Genomic DNA, 17,713 nt, shown 5'->3' with positions numbered 1-17,713 from the left:
CCTATTAAAAACGTGTGTTATCTGAGGTTGAGGGAATGTAAAGAGAAATAGGGGGTTAATGAAACTCATCAAGTATAGATATTCTGAAGAATGGTGGTTCATACGTGATCTGGGTTTAATAAAGTCGACGTTATCTGTGTGGTAACTAGCATAGTATGGTTTTTAATTGTTAAGTAATACCAGAGCATGAACCAGCATCCTACTAAACCATATTAGAGGCTACTCTGAGGGGGGTGCCCAATATCTGATATAGAGGCTATGATCTGTAGAAGGGGGCTCTCTGAGGTAGAGTAAGTGAGGGAGCATGTGAAAATCGGTATATCAAATCTCAACTGGCTGTAATGCTCCAAGCTAAGAAGGGCTAGGTTCCAAAAAATCATGTGCAGGGGATCTTCCCATTTGATATAGAGATTAACCCTGCCGAGGAGTAGGTATAATGTATTACCCTGAGAGAGCTATAGTAAGTTCCCATCAGATAAAGGGACATACCTAAATCAGTGCTGGCAAAATATAGATAGAGTAAGGATATAAGTAGGTATCCAAGATGTCTCATCAGGCTGCATTTTATCAGGGGCTAACAGTGATAGAGTGTGCAGGACAATACCTCGTGTGCAATAAGTACTAGTGATTACTAACACAACCTAGTTAATATCTAATGTTGAAAACCTTAATATAGGATGATTAAGATAAATGTGGGGAGATCCTTAAGGGTTTAGATATAAATATGATAGAGTGTACTTCTCCCCCAATAGCAAGGGGAGCAGCGATATTACTTATGATAATTAAGCAGGATGGAGGTCTCAAGCCATATATTCAAACTAAACTAATGGTTATTCAGAACATAAGCTACCATATAATGTTAAAATTACCTCCACATAGATTATGAAGCTAAAAAAAACTTCTATGAGAGTGTGAATACCGGTTCAGTAATGGCTATCATAAGAGGCAATTATATGCTGAGAGCTAACAGTTAGACAGGAAATCAATGCAGATGTAAATGTTGTACAATACATAGCAATAACTACATATGGTTAAACATTAAGCAGCTAAGATTCTAACAGGTAAGAATAGATATCTAATATATTCATTGCAAGGCCTCAAACTCAGCATCAGTGTGGGCTGTAAAATGTGGCAGTATACTAAGTTGAACTACATGACTTTCATTTGTAATGGGAGTTTCATCAGCAGAATATATATATTAATCAGTAACTTTCATAGCTTATACATACAGTAGAGGCTACAATCCATAACCATATGAGCCAGCAGCAAGAGTATAAATGTGCTCCATGCAAGTGACACAAAAACATAACCATTGAGATACATAGGCAGATAGTAATGAACATGTTGTAACACTAAAACATTTACCTTATACAGAAGTTAATAATAATCAGGGATATAGCGTATTCAGGAAGAAATAAACCAGGCCTCCTACTATAGTAAAATAACTAGCATTGAGAATATTAAAGGGCATGGTGTATATGAGGGCCTATAAACTGGACTTTAGAACCAAAATACCAGGGGCTAGAAAGTATGAGGCAGGCAAAGTGTTCAAAAATAGACCGCTGTAAATGTTTTTAGGTCCTCTGCAGATTACCCCACACCATGTCTTGTAGAGATCAATTTACAGGCAGTCTCAAATGTGAGGAGAGAGCGCTTCGGTTTAGGCGGCGAGTAGCTGCCTGGCCGTTCATCGGAAGGGAACCGAGATTTACTAAGTCCACGCTGAGACTCCTGCTGTGGCATCGGTGTTACCTTGGTGAGTATCGGAAGGCTTCCATATTCTTTAAGGACGGCCTTGAGAGGGGAGTATAAGTTCTCCATGACTTGTCTGCCATAGCCGCCTGTGCCTCCCGGAGACTTGAAGAGAAAAGGTAAGAGAGCCTCTTGGTGTCGCTGATAGGTAGATAGCTGGGGAAGGTTCCCGGCAATGGCCGGAGCCGCTCTCACTGGATCCGATGAGACAACAGTGCTAGGCTTCGGGTAATCAGTGTGTGGCTGCATCAGGTCACATCTATCTGCTCCCATCAAAATATCAAGTGAAGCCTGATCAGCTTGCTGTTCCTGCATTTGTTCACATAGGAGCATTGTTGGTAACAATAAGTCTTCTGCCGGGCTTATTGCATAGGTGTCACAACAGGCTAGTTCAGCAGCGCCATCTTGATTGCGCAGTTCCGTGAAGATAGACCGCAAATCGTGAAACTGTCTATCGACTTTACTGCATAACCCTTCTACTAGTGAGACCAGGTGTGCAGAAAGCGCTTCCATCTTCAGTACCCTGCAGGGGTATTATCGGCCGGCTCAGATATAGTGTTGTGCTCCTGGTCACAAGTTGAGCTGGCTAGTCGGTCTCTGCGTCAGTTCCACAGCCGATAGGGAATATCTTGAGCTCTTGTTATGAAAGCTATGCTTCAATAAGTGTTGTGAGCTGGTTGTAAAGAGATTTAAATTCTTAGAACGCCATAATAAGGTATTTTAATAATAAAGCTTCAGGAGCTCTGTAATGGCGTGTCTTACTGCTTTGGTAGTTGGCTCCGCCCCGGGATCTAAAGTTTAACACAGCAAAGTGTAAAATAATGCATTTAGGGAAGAAAAATCCAAATGTTAATTACAGACTCAATGACACTTTACTGACTGTTACAGACGAGGAACAGGACTTGGGAATTATTATTTCAGATGATTTAAAACTTAGTAAACAATGTAGTAATGCAGCGAGTAAGGCTAGCAGAATGCTTGGATGTATTGGTAGAGGTATTTGCAGCAGAAATAGTAAGGTTATTATGCCACTTTATAGATCATTAGTTAGGCCTCATCTTGAGTATTGTGTGCAGTTCTGGAGGCCATATCTTCAGAAGGATATTAACAAACTTGAATCTGTGCAAAGGAGGGCTACCAAAATGGTACATGGTCTAAAAAATAAAACTTACCAGGATAGGCTCAATGACCTAAATATGTATAGCTTAGAGGAGAGAAGGGAAAGAGGTGATATGATAGCAACTTTCAAGTACATTAAAGGGTTTAGTAAAACTGAGGCTGTGGGTATTTTACATAAAATGGAAAATTCAAGAACAAGGGGTCATGAGCTCAAGCTAAAGGGTAGTAGATTCAGGAGTAATTTGAGGAAGCACTTCTTTACAGAAAGAGTGATTGATTTATGGAATAAACTTCCTCAAGAGGTAGTAGCAACAAACACTGTGGGGGACTTTAAAAATGCATGGGATAAGCATAGGGCTATCCTACGAACTAGATAAGTTTATACTGTTAGGTAAGGTCGGGCAGACTTGCTGGGCCTATGGCTCTTATCTGCCGTCAATATCTATGTTTCTATGTTTCTATCTCGGATGCGCCATATTGTTTAAAACGTCACATGCTAAGGATTAAAATCCGTCATTGGTTCAGATTACGTTTTTACGCGAGCTCAGATGCACTATGTTGCGTAAAACGTCACATGCAAAGGTGTTAAATCAATCCCTTGATTGGATTATGTTGTCCCACGTTTGCGAATGAGAACACAAGTTTAAAACTATGATTATCTTGGATTATGGATTATGTCAATCATGTACATTGTTGAAACATAGATGATAAAGAGTAAATAAATATCTATTGATGTCTGTCTCGTGGAAGAAACAAATGAAGGCAGTGTTGTTGATCCCGATTCTATTTTGAGGCAAGTGTTAATCCATGAATGTTCAGCGATGAATATACTCCATCTAATTTCATATGTTTGTCAACAATATTTTCCCATTAAAAAAAATAAAATGTGTTATGTTTAATTTTCTACACTGAAAATTCCTAATCATGCGCATTTGTATTTGAATTTCTCATTATGCATTGACCTTTATCATGTTATGACCTTTATCATGTTATGACCTTTATCATGTTATCGTGTCATGTATCGATTCCACATTGTTATTCTCTAAATGTAATGAGCATGTATTTCAAATGTAAGTGTTAAAGGGACATAAAACCCTAATTGTATCTGTCCTTAGTTATGTTAAACATAAAATGTTAACCCTGTTTGCAATTCTCTTCTATTCTTAAATGTGCTTCAATATCTTGGTATAATGTGTTGAAGGAGCATCAATAACCTACTAGTTTTTAAGTGAACACATGGGTGAGGCAATGACAATCGGTAGATGCAGCCACCAATCAGCAGATCGAAGCTATGTTCTTTACTGCTCCTGAGCTTTCCTAGATAAACCTTTCTGCATTTCTATCAGGAAGGCCCTCATCAGCTCCACCTCTGGTACCTCTGAGGGGATGTTCTACTCAGGAGGATCTTGTGCACGGTGGGCTGCTAGTGCACGGCGGACTAATGCACGGGGGACTGGTGCTGCATGGGTGGCTGGTGCAGGGATCTCTTCTGCATGGGGGGCTTCTTCAGGGGGGGATGGTGCAGGGATATCTTCCACTTCTCCCTGAGGTGGCATGTCACCTTCTGCACCACTCTCATACCTGGGTGAAGGAGAAGCTTGTTGGTGCTGTGTTTCCTCCTCCCCAGGCTCAGACTCTGTATATTTGAAAATGAAAGAAATTGAGATATTAGCACAGTTCCAAATAAAGATGTAAATGTTATATTTGAAAGTGTATTAATGAGGCTGCCTTCATAATTCAATTGTAACCAAAAGCAAACAATACGATTTACATATTTGCAGACCAGTCTTTCGGATATCTAGATGGTCAATATGAATGTATTTTTGCATGCATCTTACATCTGTTTAAATGCACACCTAATCTGTAGACTAAATAATAAATGTGATGTCTTTTCTTCCAATCCAACTTTCCCAAGGTAATTCTGAATGCGTTTCCATAATAATGTTTAAAAAAGCGTAATTGTGTTAGTCATATCCCTAATTTCTTTTGCGTGTGAATGGGTTATGAGGTGGATGTAAAGAGATTATTAAATGAGCTTACCAGCAGATGAGAGGGGCAGGTTCCCGGTATCAATTCCTCCTTCGATACCGACTACAGCCACCTCAGAGATGTTGGGACGCAGAATTTCCCCCCAGCCGCTGTTCCAGGCCGCCACTGGTCCCTGCATGGTATGCATTCTCCCTTGACATCATCTTCTTGAGTTCACTTCTGCAGTCCCGGTAGTGATGCTGTATTGATTTGACATCCCTCCTGCACTCCCCCACTACGTTGACAGCATTCGTTATCTCCAGCCACAACTTTTTCTTATATGAAGGGGTGGCCTTCGGTGCCTACAGCCTCCTAGCCCTCTCCATATAGGCTGCTATGAGGACCTCCTTCTCCTCCGAGGTATACCTCTCCTCCCTCTGCCTGGGCTTCCCCTTTGATGTGAGCCTCTGTTGTTCGGAGTGCATTGCTCCCTGTCTGCGCTCCTGCCCTACACCACTGGGTCCAGGCACTTGTTCATCTTCAACAAAGTGGATGGGTCCACCCACTCCTTCCTATCCCCCTTCCTCTCTTGTTCCTCTCACCCCTTCCTTTTCTCCTACCTGTTCTTCTCTCCTGCATAACCTGCTCCCTAACCTCCTCCATAACCTGCTCCCTAACCTGCTGAGTAACCTGCTGCATAATAAGCTGTAAGAGCTCCTCGCTGATCTCCTGCCTCAGCTCTCCCTTAGCCCTCCTTTCCGCCATTCTCGTTCCAAATGTTAAAGTGCCCAAATGAAAGGGGGTCAAAATAATGAACTAAAAGTAAAAAGTGCTCAAACAGTGAATGGTCTTAAAAAATAGGATAAGGGGTATTAATTAACAGACAAACGTATAAAAAAAGGATTAAATGAGTGTATGTAAACAATAAATTGGTGTAAATCAACCAAATTCTAACTATGGGATGGGTATGGGATTAAAGGGAATGGGGTATGGAGTGTATGTGTGTGTATGTAGTGCTACTGCTATGCGTATGTATGTATTGAATGTGTTTGCGTGTAAATGTGTTTATGTAATGTACTAAAAAACAGCACTCGCACACTCACCCAGACAAACTCTCACTCTCTCTCACTCACTAACTCTCTGTCTCTCACAAACTAACTCTCACTCTCTCTCACTAACTAACTCTCACTCACTAACTCTCTGTCTCTAACTAACTAACTCTCACTCTCTCTCACTAACTCTCACTCACTAACTCTCTGTCTCTCACTAACTCTCACTAACTCTCTGTCTCTCACTAACTAACTCGCTAACTCTCAGAACCTCCAACGCCTAGACCTGCACCTATTTCGAAAAAGCAATACAGTCAAAGAAGCCATGTTTCTAGCATGCTTATATACCCTATGTAAATGTTTAATGATGTACCTGTTTGCAAAGTAAAGGAGGTCCAGGTGTGCTTTAGTGAAGATTTGTATGTGTGCAATGTGGAGTAGTTGTTTTAATCTGCGCATGCTCATATGGAGTTTGTAAATGCACATATGTATTTGTGGAATGTGTACAATGCGATGATGTCATAGTGATCGTTTTGCATAACATTCTGCTAATTTAGTATCCCAAAATCTAAATGGTGATTTCTGTTCATATCGTATTAGCTAAGTGTTGAAAAAGTTTATTTTGTAATAATGTTTTGTAATCATCAATGCAAACGTTTTGTTTGTGTATCATTTTTCATGTTTTGTTCCGTGATGCAGATCGCAGTGTATTTTCGTAAACCTCGTTTAGTGTAAATATTGTGTAGTATTAGTTGTAAAGGATTGTGAATGTTGAATGTGTATGTGCTATGTTTTGTGAGTGATTGTTGTTTGTACATTTGAGCTGACTGTTTTTCTTGTCCATGATGTTGTATACGTAATATGATAGAGCAGTGTGTAGTTCTCATGATATCGAGTGTTAGAAGACATATCCGTGTATTCTTCATTTTGCATTGATCTCTATGGGAGAATCCATTATGCGTCCGTGATTCTGCTAGGGAAATAAATGTGCTACTCGTATTACCGCAATGCGTAACTAGGTTCTTTTCAGACTTGTAATCCCAACGTTATGAAAAGTGAGCAATGAAAATAACGCACACGCTCATTGAGAACAGCCATTACGCCATAACTTGTATTCTAGCTGAGTGTGTTTTACACCGGCAAAGTGGTTAAATATAAAACTAAAGTCAGCCCCAGAGCAGCAATGCAATGCTTTAATGGGAGCTAGCTGAACACATCTAATGAGCCTATGAGAACAGGCGTATGTGTGTAGTCACCGATCATAACCTACTGCAACTTCTAAAAGTGCATTGCGGCTCCTAAACTAAACTACACTTTATTTTTTAACAAAGGATACAACGTAAATGTGCTAAAAGAAGTCAGTTAAAAATCTCTTAAAATTGCTCACTCTATCTGAACCGTGAAAGCGTAATTTTGAAATTCATATCCTTCACACAAACAGTGATGCGCAAATGAGTATTGAAAGTTGATGATTGAAAGGGTGTTTTCACCAACTCAAAATATTTAACTGAAGTATTTTTACTCACCCAATACATAACTACCACACCCTATACTTTCAATGGGGAGTAATAGTAGCGTTCGCATTGCACATTGCATATTACAAGTTGTCAGTTAAGTGCCGCGCTCATGCACAATCAGAAATACTGTTTTCACATTTAGCACTTTTGAAAACCAGGTATTAACTCTTATAGCTTGTTATTGTGCATTTAAAAACATAGAAGGTGTATATCTGTGTACATGAGTTTCTGTACGAGGTATAGACTGCACATGCGCTATCTAATGTGTTTATTATAGCACAAATTATACTACTGCACACACAACTTATATTAACCAAGGAGTTGTGAGTCCAAAAATATAAGCAGTATACATTGTGCTCCAGTTATTTTAATGATCCGTACCTCTTGCATTCTTGAACTCCACTGGTTATCTGGTTTATTTTGATTTTGAAACTAGTAGGAAGTGCACATCTATTCTATAGAGCAGAATCTCACTGGTTGATAAGGAAAACTCCTACAACTATATATGGGCAAACAGTGACACGCCCTAAAATATTTTTCAACATAGGAACATTAATTAAAAAAATCTTTAATACAACAAAGAATTATCAATACTCCATTACTTGAGTAGTCAGCTTTTGCAGTACTATAACCTAAAACATTCTCCCACAGACTATATTGCTATGGTATATTAGGCCAGAGAAGAAAAAATTAAAAACGCTTCACGTGCTAGCTATTAATTGGATATCTTATATCACTGATATTATATATTTGTAATGAAGTATTATTACAGGTAATGGTAGAAGGGATTTTCTCTATGTATGTGTGCTGCACTGGCTTCCCCTAGTAAATTACCACCCTCCAAATTCCATTTTCCCTTATAATGATATAACTTCATTAAACTATTGTAATTATAATGGTATAGGAGGTGAGCAAATTAAAAAGACAAAAAAGTCACCAACGTGGTTGCATTTCACTTACGCTCCTTTGTTATATAATATTGCTATGGCAACCTTGTGATCATGGCTAACATATTTTGGTAGCTTTGCCTTAGGGGCTAGATTTTCAACTTTTAAAGGTAACTACTATATAGATAAAGAGAGCAATGGACAGCATGTCAGATATTTTATAATTCCATAACTTTACAACTAAATTGTGTGAAGATATCATTGTGGTTTTACAATTATGTTGTGCTGAGACCAATTTTGAATGACTGTCAAAATTCACCAAATCATTCATTATATTTTCAGCAATTTGTCACAGTTTCATATTATAAAATCTATTTATCCGTGTAATGTCTTTTCATACTGAATGCTAAATTTGCTTTCTATGCATAGATGACATCATCATAGCTGCTTGGTAATGACAGTGATATATCTGCTTTTAACAAAAGCCTGTTTGCTTTCTGATGAGAAAAGCAGTACAAAATAATGAACCGTAATTAATTTTGAAATATAATGCTGTTTATCATTTCACCGTCTCAAAAGATTTTTTTTTTTTTGCATTAGACAATAAGCTATATCTGATCTGGTCTATAAACTGGTGACAAAACAAAAAAAAAAAGAAAAAAAAAGAAAAGATTATGCAAGAAAATATGTTAACAGAGCAACAGATTTGTTTTCTATGTATAGAATTTACGGCCACATTACCTAGGTATATACTTCAAAGAATTCCAAGAGGAAGAAGTAAATTTGATAATAGGAGTAAAGTGAAAGGTTGTCTATTATGATATTATCACATACTCTGAGTCATGAAATTTGAATTCACATGCTTCTTATTAATATTTTTTTTTATAAATAGAGATACAGGGGCCGATTTATGAAAGTGAGAGCGGACATGATACTATGCAGCAGATCATGTCCGCAGCACATCGATAAATGCCGACAGTATACGCTTTCAGCATTTATCATTGCACAAGCAGTTCTTGTGAACTGCTTGTGCAATGCCGTTCCCTGCTGATTCGCACCCAATCAGTCACTAGCAGGGGGTGTCAATCAGCTCGATCGTATAGGATTGGGCGGATTGAAGACCACAGTCTCAGAGCAGGCGGACAAGTTAAGGAGCAGGGGTCTTTAGACTGCTGCTTCATAACTGCTGTTTTCGGCGAGCCTGATGGCTTGCGCAGAAACAGGGGTATCAAGCTCCATTCAGAGCTTAATAATTCGACCCCACAAAATCAATTTTCATTTTATGGTGAGGTGCAATACAAAAAAATTAATTCATTATCATTATTATTTTATTATTATACTTTATTTATGAAGCGCCAACATATTCTGCAGCACTGTCCATGGGTACAATTAATTTAAATAAAATAATTATATAAAACGTGTAAGAAACAAGACAAAAACAGATCCAAGACAAAAACACATACAGGAGGAATTGAGGGCCCTATTCCCGTGGGAATTTACAATCTAGATATTCATCATATTAAACAACAATTTGTTGAATGACTTTGTACAATATTAAATCATTCCCTCATTCTCTTGCCCCTACCATTTATCAGTTCTATATAAACTCATAAAACCTCATGGAGAGGTTCTCATCAACATTTTAGCTATTGTAATATATTATACAGAGAATATCCTCATATAATCATGACCAACACAAAAAGGAAACAAATGACCTAAATATAACAATGATTAATTAAATTAAAGTATTAAAGTAAATCTTCTGAGACCCCCAACATCTTTATAAATAATGGGCCACATTACAAGTGGAATGCAAAATATTGCTTTAGCTAAAGCAATATTTGCGCTCCACTGTGTAATACCAGCGCAAGCTAATGTGCGCTGGTATTACAAGTTTACAGCAATGCCAATGAGATCTCGCATTTGCATTGCTGGGAAGCATTGCGCTCCTGAGAGCGTGCTTCCATAGGCTCTTATGAGAGCCTCGTTTTGATGCTGTCACAGCCAATCACAGTGAAGAGGTAAGTAGCGTAGCGATGGGCAGAAGTTAGTAAATATTTATGTATATGACTAAATACATATATATATTTATGTGTTAATATGTGTCTAAACACATATTAAAACATAAATATATATGTATATAATCATATACATATATATTTACATTGCGGTCTATGGGAGCACACAGTTCCATAGACCGCACTTTTCAGTGCTGTTTTTTCTGGCATCCCACTCCAACCATATTTAAAGCCCCAAAATTTAAAAAAAAAAATGCTACGTTTTTTTTTTTTTAAATAAAAAAACTATACTGCCCTCTATTTTGAGGGCATTTGGGGCACTTTTAGAAAATTAACCAGAGATCTAATCTCTGGTTAATTTTCAGAATGCTAAATTGCTACCGTAAGTTCCCGGTAGCAATAACCACCAAATTTGCCTGTTTGCGGGAGTGCGATAATTTAGCGCTTCACTTGTGATCTAACCTAATATATATATACTGTGTGTGTGTAAATATATATATATATATATATATATATATATATATATATATATATATACACACACACACACAAACACATATAAAATACTCTATCTAGTTTTATTATTATAATCCTACAAATCCATTCATATGTTCTGAATAAAATCCAACTTTAAGAAGGGTGAAATTACTTGTTTGCATTTTACTTTATCTAAGGATTTTATATCATTTTCCCACTTTTGGAAAATAAACTTATTATTCTGTCCCAGACTAAATTGCATTTCTAGCTGTTCAATTAATCTATTTTTATATTTAGAGAATTTTGGATTGTTAATGAATTTTCACATTTTTAATATCACCATTCTACCCATTAGAATAGATACGCTGAGAAATTGTGTGACTCTTTCCACTTGGAAAAAAACATGCTGCATGTGAAAGTTACCATTTTCTTGATAATTATACTGACCCAGTATTCAATCTTACACCAATATCTCTGATAAAATGGGCAATTCCAAAAGCAATGGTTTATTCTGGCCCTTGGGAATCTACTTTTACTACTGTACATTGTATTTGATCTTCAGGTAACTGTATTTAGAAAATACATCCAGTATCATGTAGCATGATATAATATTTTCAGTCGTTGTTTTCTACACCACTGAACTTTTAACCTTTTGCATATAATTTAAACTATGAATTTAGAATCAATATTTAACCCTTCCAAGATTCTCCATTTCATCCTGAGGAATTTAATATATTTTTCTTGTCCAATGAGATCTCATATAAACTCAAGATTGAAAAAATGCCTTGTTTAAATTTTTCAGTGTTATTATTGAAGAAAGACTATTCCCAATCTGTACCAATAATAATAATAATAATAATAATAATTTCTTATTTGCCGATAGACAAACAATTGTATATTTGATAGTGCAAACTTTTGTTTACAATTTCAAATGATTTAACAATTTTATTTTCATAATTTATTAATTGTTGTTGATATTTCAATAATAACTCCCTCTAAGGAACAATTGACTAGATTAGGAGTTTTGTGGTACGTCTGTACCGCTGAAAAATTGGCCATTGCGCGTGGAATGGCCGGGAACGCATAATACGAGTCGCGGCGGTATAGCTTTACCGCAAGCATTTTAGCCTGTAATGCAACGTCCATTACAGGTTGTGTGGTCCGGCTAAAATGCTTGCATTACAGTTTATACGGACACGATCCATACCGCCATCTGAGAGCAATAGTTATGGATTTTGCAAAACAAAAATGTTTCACAAAACTCATAACTAAAATGTTACAAAGTACACTAACACCCATAAACTCCCTATTAACCCCTAAACTGCTGGCCTACCGCATCGCAAACACTATATTAAACCTATTAACCCCTAATCTGCCGCCCACCCACATCCCGACTATTAAATAAACCTATTAACCCCTAATCTGCCTCTCCCCAACATCGCTGGCACTAATAAAAGTTATTAACCCCTTATCTGCTGCCCCTGACATCTCAACACCTAAATAAACCTATTAACCCCTAAACCGCTGGCCCCACACATCACCAACACTATATTAAAGTATTAACCCCTAAACCTCTAGCCCCCCACATCGTAACTACTAAACTAAACATATTAACCCCTAACCCGCTGCCGCCCCCCACATCGCAAACCACTAAATTAAACTGTTGACCCCTAAACCTAACACCCACCCTAACTTTAAATTAAAATTACAATATAACTATCTTTAAAAAAAATAAAAACTTACCTGTGAAATTAAAAAAAAAAAGTTTAATCTATAAGTTAACCTAACATAACTATTCTAATAAAATTTTAAAAAAACTACCAATTAAAAACCTTTATTAAAAATGTAAAAAAAACTAACACTACAAAAAAATTAAAAATCTGAGATTACAAAAAATAATAAACACTAAATTACGAAAAATACAAAACTCTAAGATTACAAAAAATAATAAACGAAACTATCAAAAATAAAAACAATTACACCTAATCTTATAGCCCTATAAAAATAAAAAAGCCCCCCAAAATAAAAACACCCCCTAACCTACAGTAAGCTACGAATAGACCTTAAAAGGGCCTTTCGTATGGCATTTCCCTAAGTTAAACTGCTCTTTTTTAGCATTAGTTTTTTTTATTTGGGGGGTTGGTTGGGTGGGGGGGTTTACTTTTGTTTAGGGTAAAAGAGCTTTTTAACTTAGGGCAATTCCCTACAAAAAGCCCTTTTAAGGGCTATTGGTAGTTTATTGTAGGTTAGGGGGTGTTTTTATTTTGGGGGGCTTTTTATTTTTAGAGCGCTATTGGGCTATTGGATTTGGTGTAATTGTTTTTATTTTTCGAAAAATAGTTTTTATTATCTTTGTAAAGTTAGATTTTTTTTATTTTTTTTCATAGTTTTTTTACATTTTGAATTTAGTATTTTAATTGGTAGTTTTTTTATTTTATTAGAATAGTTATGCTAGGTTAATTTATAGTTTAAACTTAGGTTGTTTTTTTATTTCACAGGTAAGTTTTTATTTTTTTTAAGAAAGTTATATTGTAATTTTAATTTAAAGTTAGGGGGTGTTAGGTTTAGGGGTTAATAGTTTAATTTAGTGTTTTGCCATGTGGGAGGGCCAGCGGTTTAGGGGTTACTAAGTTTAGTTTAGTAGTTATGATGTGGGGGCTAGAGGTTTAGGGGTTAATACTTATATAGTATTGGCAATGTGGGGTACTAGCATGTTTAGGGGTCAATAGGTTTATTTAGGTGTCAGCGATGTCGGGGGCAGCGGATTAGTGGTTAATAACTTTAATTAGTGCTGGCGATGTTGGGGGGAGGTGGTTTATGGGTTAATCATTTTATTTATTGTCAGCGATGTCGGGTGGCGGCGGATTAGTGGTGTCTAGACTAGTGGTTTATGTTAGAGTGTTAGGTTTAAACGTAACTTTGCATGTGTATATGTCTTTGTACGTGTGTGCATGTGTATTTGTCTTTGTACGTGTGTGCATGTGTATATGTCTTTGTACGTGTGTGCATGTGTATTTGTCTTTGTACGTGTGTGTGTATATGTCTTTGTACGTGTGTGCATGTGTGTGCATGTGTGTGCATGTGTATATGTCTTTGTACGTGTGTGTGTGTGTATATGTCTTTGTACGTGTGTGCATGTGTATATGTCTTTGTACGTGTGTGCATGTGTATTCGTCTATGTACGTGTGTGTATATGTCTTTGTACGTGTGTGCATGTGTATATGTCTTTCTACGTGTGTGCATGTGTACATCTCTGTTTGTATGCCTGTGTCTGTGTGTATGCAAGTTTTTTGCAAGTCTTTGAGAACATTTAATTTGGAAATGCCATGAGATTTTAAAAAAAAATCCACATTACTCCCTGACTAAAAAATATTATGGCCATCAATAGCCTAAAACCTGGGGGTGAGTAAGGGGGCAGCAGAAATCTAAGTGCCTAGGGCAGCACAAAACCTAAATATGCCACTGACTGCACCCAATTTGTGTATTCCATCCTTTTAAAAAAATGTATTCATACTTTTGTTAATTAAGTTAATATTTTTCTTCTTCAATAGCAATAGGATTGACTGTAATACATATAAAGGTTTGGGAGATACAACACAATACAACAGATATTTGGAGATTACCCAATCTTTTCACCTTATCTTTAAATGATTTAATTGCTGGCGTATAATTTAGATTATAGCACATACCAGATGATGCAGATATTTCACTGCCAAGTACACAAAAAAATCTTCCACTTCTCTAAATGAACTTTCTGCAAAGAATTTACTTTTGATTAACCATAAAATTATAGATTTTTATTTTATCACCAAAAAACGTGCTAAAATAATTTATTAAGCTCATTGTTAATCCTTAGGGCTGTTGGTTCTTTTGTTAAATTGAAAAGTATCTGTGAAATAGGAGAACATTGTTGTATTACTCTACAAAGTTCAAAATGAGGGAAAAATTCATTTGGATTTCACTTTCCTTTAAAGACATTTATATTAACTGATATAAATCGTGATTGCACTAGCGCAATCGCCCTTTACGCTTCAATCCTTACTGCATCTTCGGAGCTATGGTTAACTTTTTTCCGAAACTAAAAAGTGTCGCAAAATACTTCAAAAATACATTACACTTACAGCTACACTCATATTAACACAGTCTGGTAAAAAAAATAATAATAAAAATATTGCACAAAAAAGTTATAAGAGCTCAAAGATAGGAGATCTCTAGTGTTAGAAAAAAAGGCAGGTAAATGGCTTTAACATTGAGATACATACATATGCATTGCTAAAGATGTATTTGTATGTGTATATATATATATATATATATATATATGTGTGTCTTTAAATGTGTACATATATTAATGTAGTTATATGTTTATATGTTTATATATGTATTTACAGTCATATATAAAACATATAAACACATTAATATATATGTACACACATATTAACATATTTATAAGCGCATTATAGCCCTTAGATGAAACATGCACACCTGAAAACTTAAATTAGTTTTTTTGCACTATTCGGGTTAACGCTAGCGCAAAATACGTTGTTTTTTTTAACTTGTAAAGCAAACTAAACCCAACTAGAGAAAAAGCTTAACTCTAGCGGAGTTATCTTTGTAAAGATAGAGAGACGTTTATTTTAAGGATCTTGGGTTGCCAGAGGTTGGATCTGGTGCTTTCTGGAAGGTTATTTCACAGTTGAGGAGCTCTGAATGAAATGACGGCCAACTAGCTTTCTTTTTGTAACAAGGAATGGAGAGTAGATTGGAAGATGAAAACCTTAAATTATAGGGGGAGTGAGGAGCAGGGGTGAGCATGCTGCTCAGGTATTGCGGGAATGGTTATAAACAAGACAAAAGAGGTGAAGAAAAGAGCGCATTGCAGCACAAGTGAGCATAATGAGTTATAAAGAGATGTAAGTTTATTGAGATTAATCTGAGGTGCAGACGCATTCACAACATCTCAGTAATCAATTGCTGGGACTGAACTGGTTGTACAATATGTTTTCAAACCTTAAGATTTAGACAGGATTTTTTTCCAAAATGGGTTCCAATTATAGGGTATAGTTTGGACAATAGTTTGTCAATATGAGGTCCTAACGACAGGTTAGGATCAAGCTATATATAAAGATATATAGGAGTTGACAGGGGCCAGCCTTCAGTTTGATAATATATTTACATTTAAATCTGTATTTGATTTTTTGTTATTTTTGAATTGTCCCATAAACAATGGTTACTATTTTGCCTGTTTAGGAACAGTTTATTTTTACAGAACCATCTTCTGACCTCTAAAAAATCCTGCAGCAACACAACCTCAAGTTGTGATATGATTGGTTTTGTTGCATCTATTATAATGTCATCCACATACAAGTGTACAGCTGAGGTTTTGCAAGCTAAGGGAAGATAGTTTATGAATATACTGTAGAAAGCATGATGGGCCCTAAAATTTAACTCTGGGGCACACCACATAATACTTTGAAAGAGCTGGAGGCATTCTTAAAAAAATACCATACATATAGACACATATACAATCCATAAAGTCACTCTAATTAACCCAAAAAATCATTTTGGTGTATGTTTTTATTAATATGGACATACATATTTTACACTAAATTGTTAATATTTTTTTTTATTATTATGTAAGAAGAATATTAACAATGTTTTGTGCACATACTGTATTTACATTTTCATTTTCACATAATCTAGGTGTTCATTTAATTTTTATTTTTCTGCCACATTGTATATGTGCCTGTCAAAAAGGTATCTTTATAAGAATGAAATTAACCAATCGTTCAAAGCCTTGCTCAATAATATTTTCCATCTGAATGCATTTTGGTTTTTTTATAGAACCCATAAAATATAATTATTATAATTGTAAGCATTAAATTACAATGTTTAATATTTAGTTTTTCTAGGTTGCAAGTATAGATAATTACTTTTTGAGCATGACTGCATATTATTAATTGTGTTTTATTTGTATAAAGTGTAAATAAAAAAAGAAAGCTGCACGCTGCCATATGTGAATAGGAACTTCTGTTGGTTATTTTTTTATTTTTTTTTGGAGAGAATAATTACCTTTTTTACTCTGAAGACGTGGAATAGATTTGTTTCATTTCAAAAACATATTTTTTTTTATATAAAAGCTGAAATCCTTCTTAAAATTAATCACATAGGATTTCAAAAAGGGGTATCTGCTATGTTGCAAATTTTAATTAGAAAACCTGCCAACCAATTTACATTAACAGAGTACAGTGTGTTTTAACTTCATAAAAAGCAATCCAAGTATAGCAATTATAACAATATGCTTGAAAGGAGAGAAAAAATCAGTCCCAAAAGAGGAAATATACGGTCTAACAAGCTACAAGTTTTGTTTCATACATTATAGCTGTACTGGAAAAAGCATAGTGAAAATAATAGTATTATAAGAAAAAGAACATAGACCAGCATTGTGTTCCCATACTCTATTATACTTAACATAAATAAATAAATTGCGATCTAGTAAGAAATGGCAAAAAAAAACAAAACGTCATCATAATGAACAAGATTGTAACAAACGTTATAAAGTGTGGTTGAGCTGATAAATACTAAGGACTAGATTACAAGTGGAGTGCTATTTAACGCTCCCGCTCAAGCGTTAACTGCTCTAGAAGTAAGCTTTTTGCGTGCATCGGGTTGCACTCTTATTATTACATAATCCCTGATAGAAATCAATGGAGCAAAAAAGAAAGTGGAAAACAACCCTAACACCATACTAGCACACCAACCCCATTGCATATTCTCAAGTGCGCTAACCCGAAATGAAAATATGAATATTTCACATTCCAATGTTCTTCACATAGAATAATATGTTCTATTTATTCATAAATATATAAAGTGAAGGAAAAAGTGAATTAATCCATACAAAGCAAGAGCTGCACTCACTGTTGTTTATT

The sequence above is a fragment of the Bombina bombina genome, chromosome 4 (genome assembly GCF_027579735.1).
Source record: "Bombina bombina isolate aBomBom1 chromosome 4, aBomBom1.pri, whole genome shotgun sequence".
NCBI lineage: Eukaryota > Metazoa > Chordata > Amphibia > Anura > Bombinatoridae > Bombina > Bombina bombina.
The sequence above is the reverse complement of the archived record's forward strand: the minus strand, read 5'-3'. Positions refer to the sequence as shown.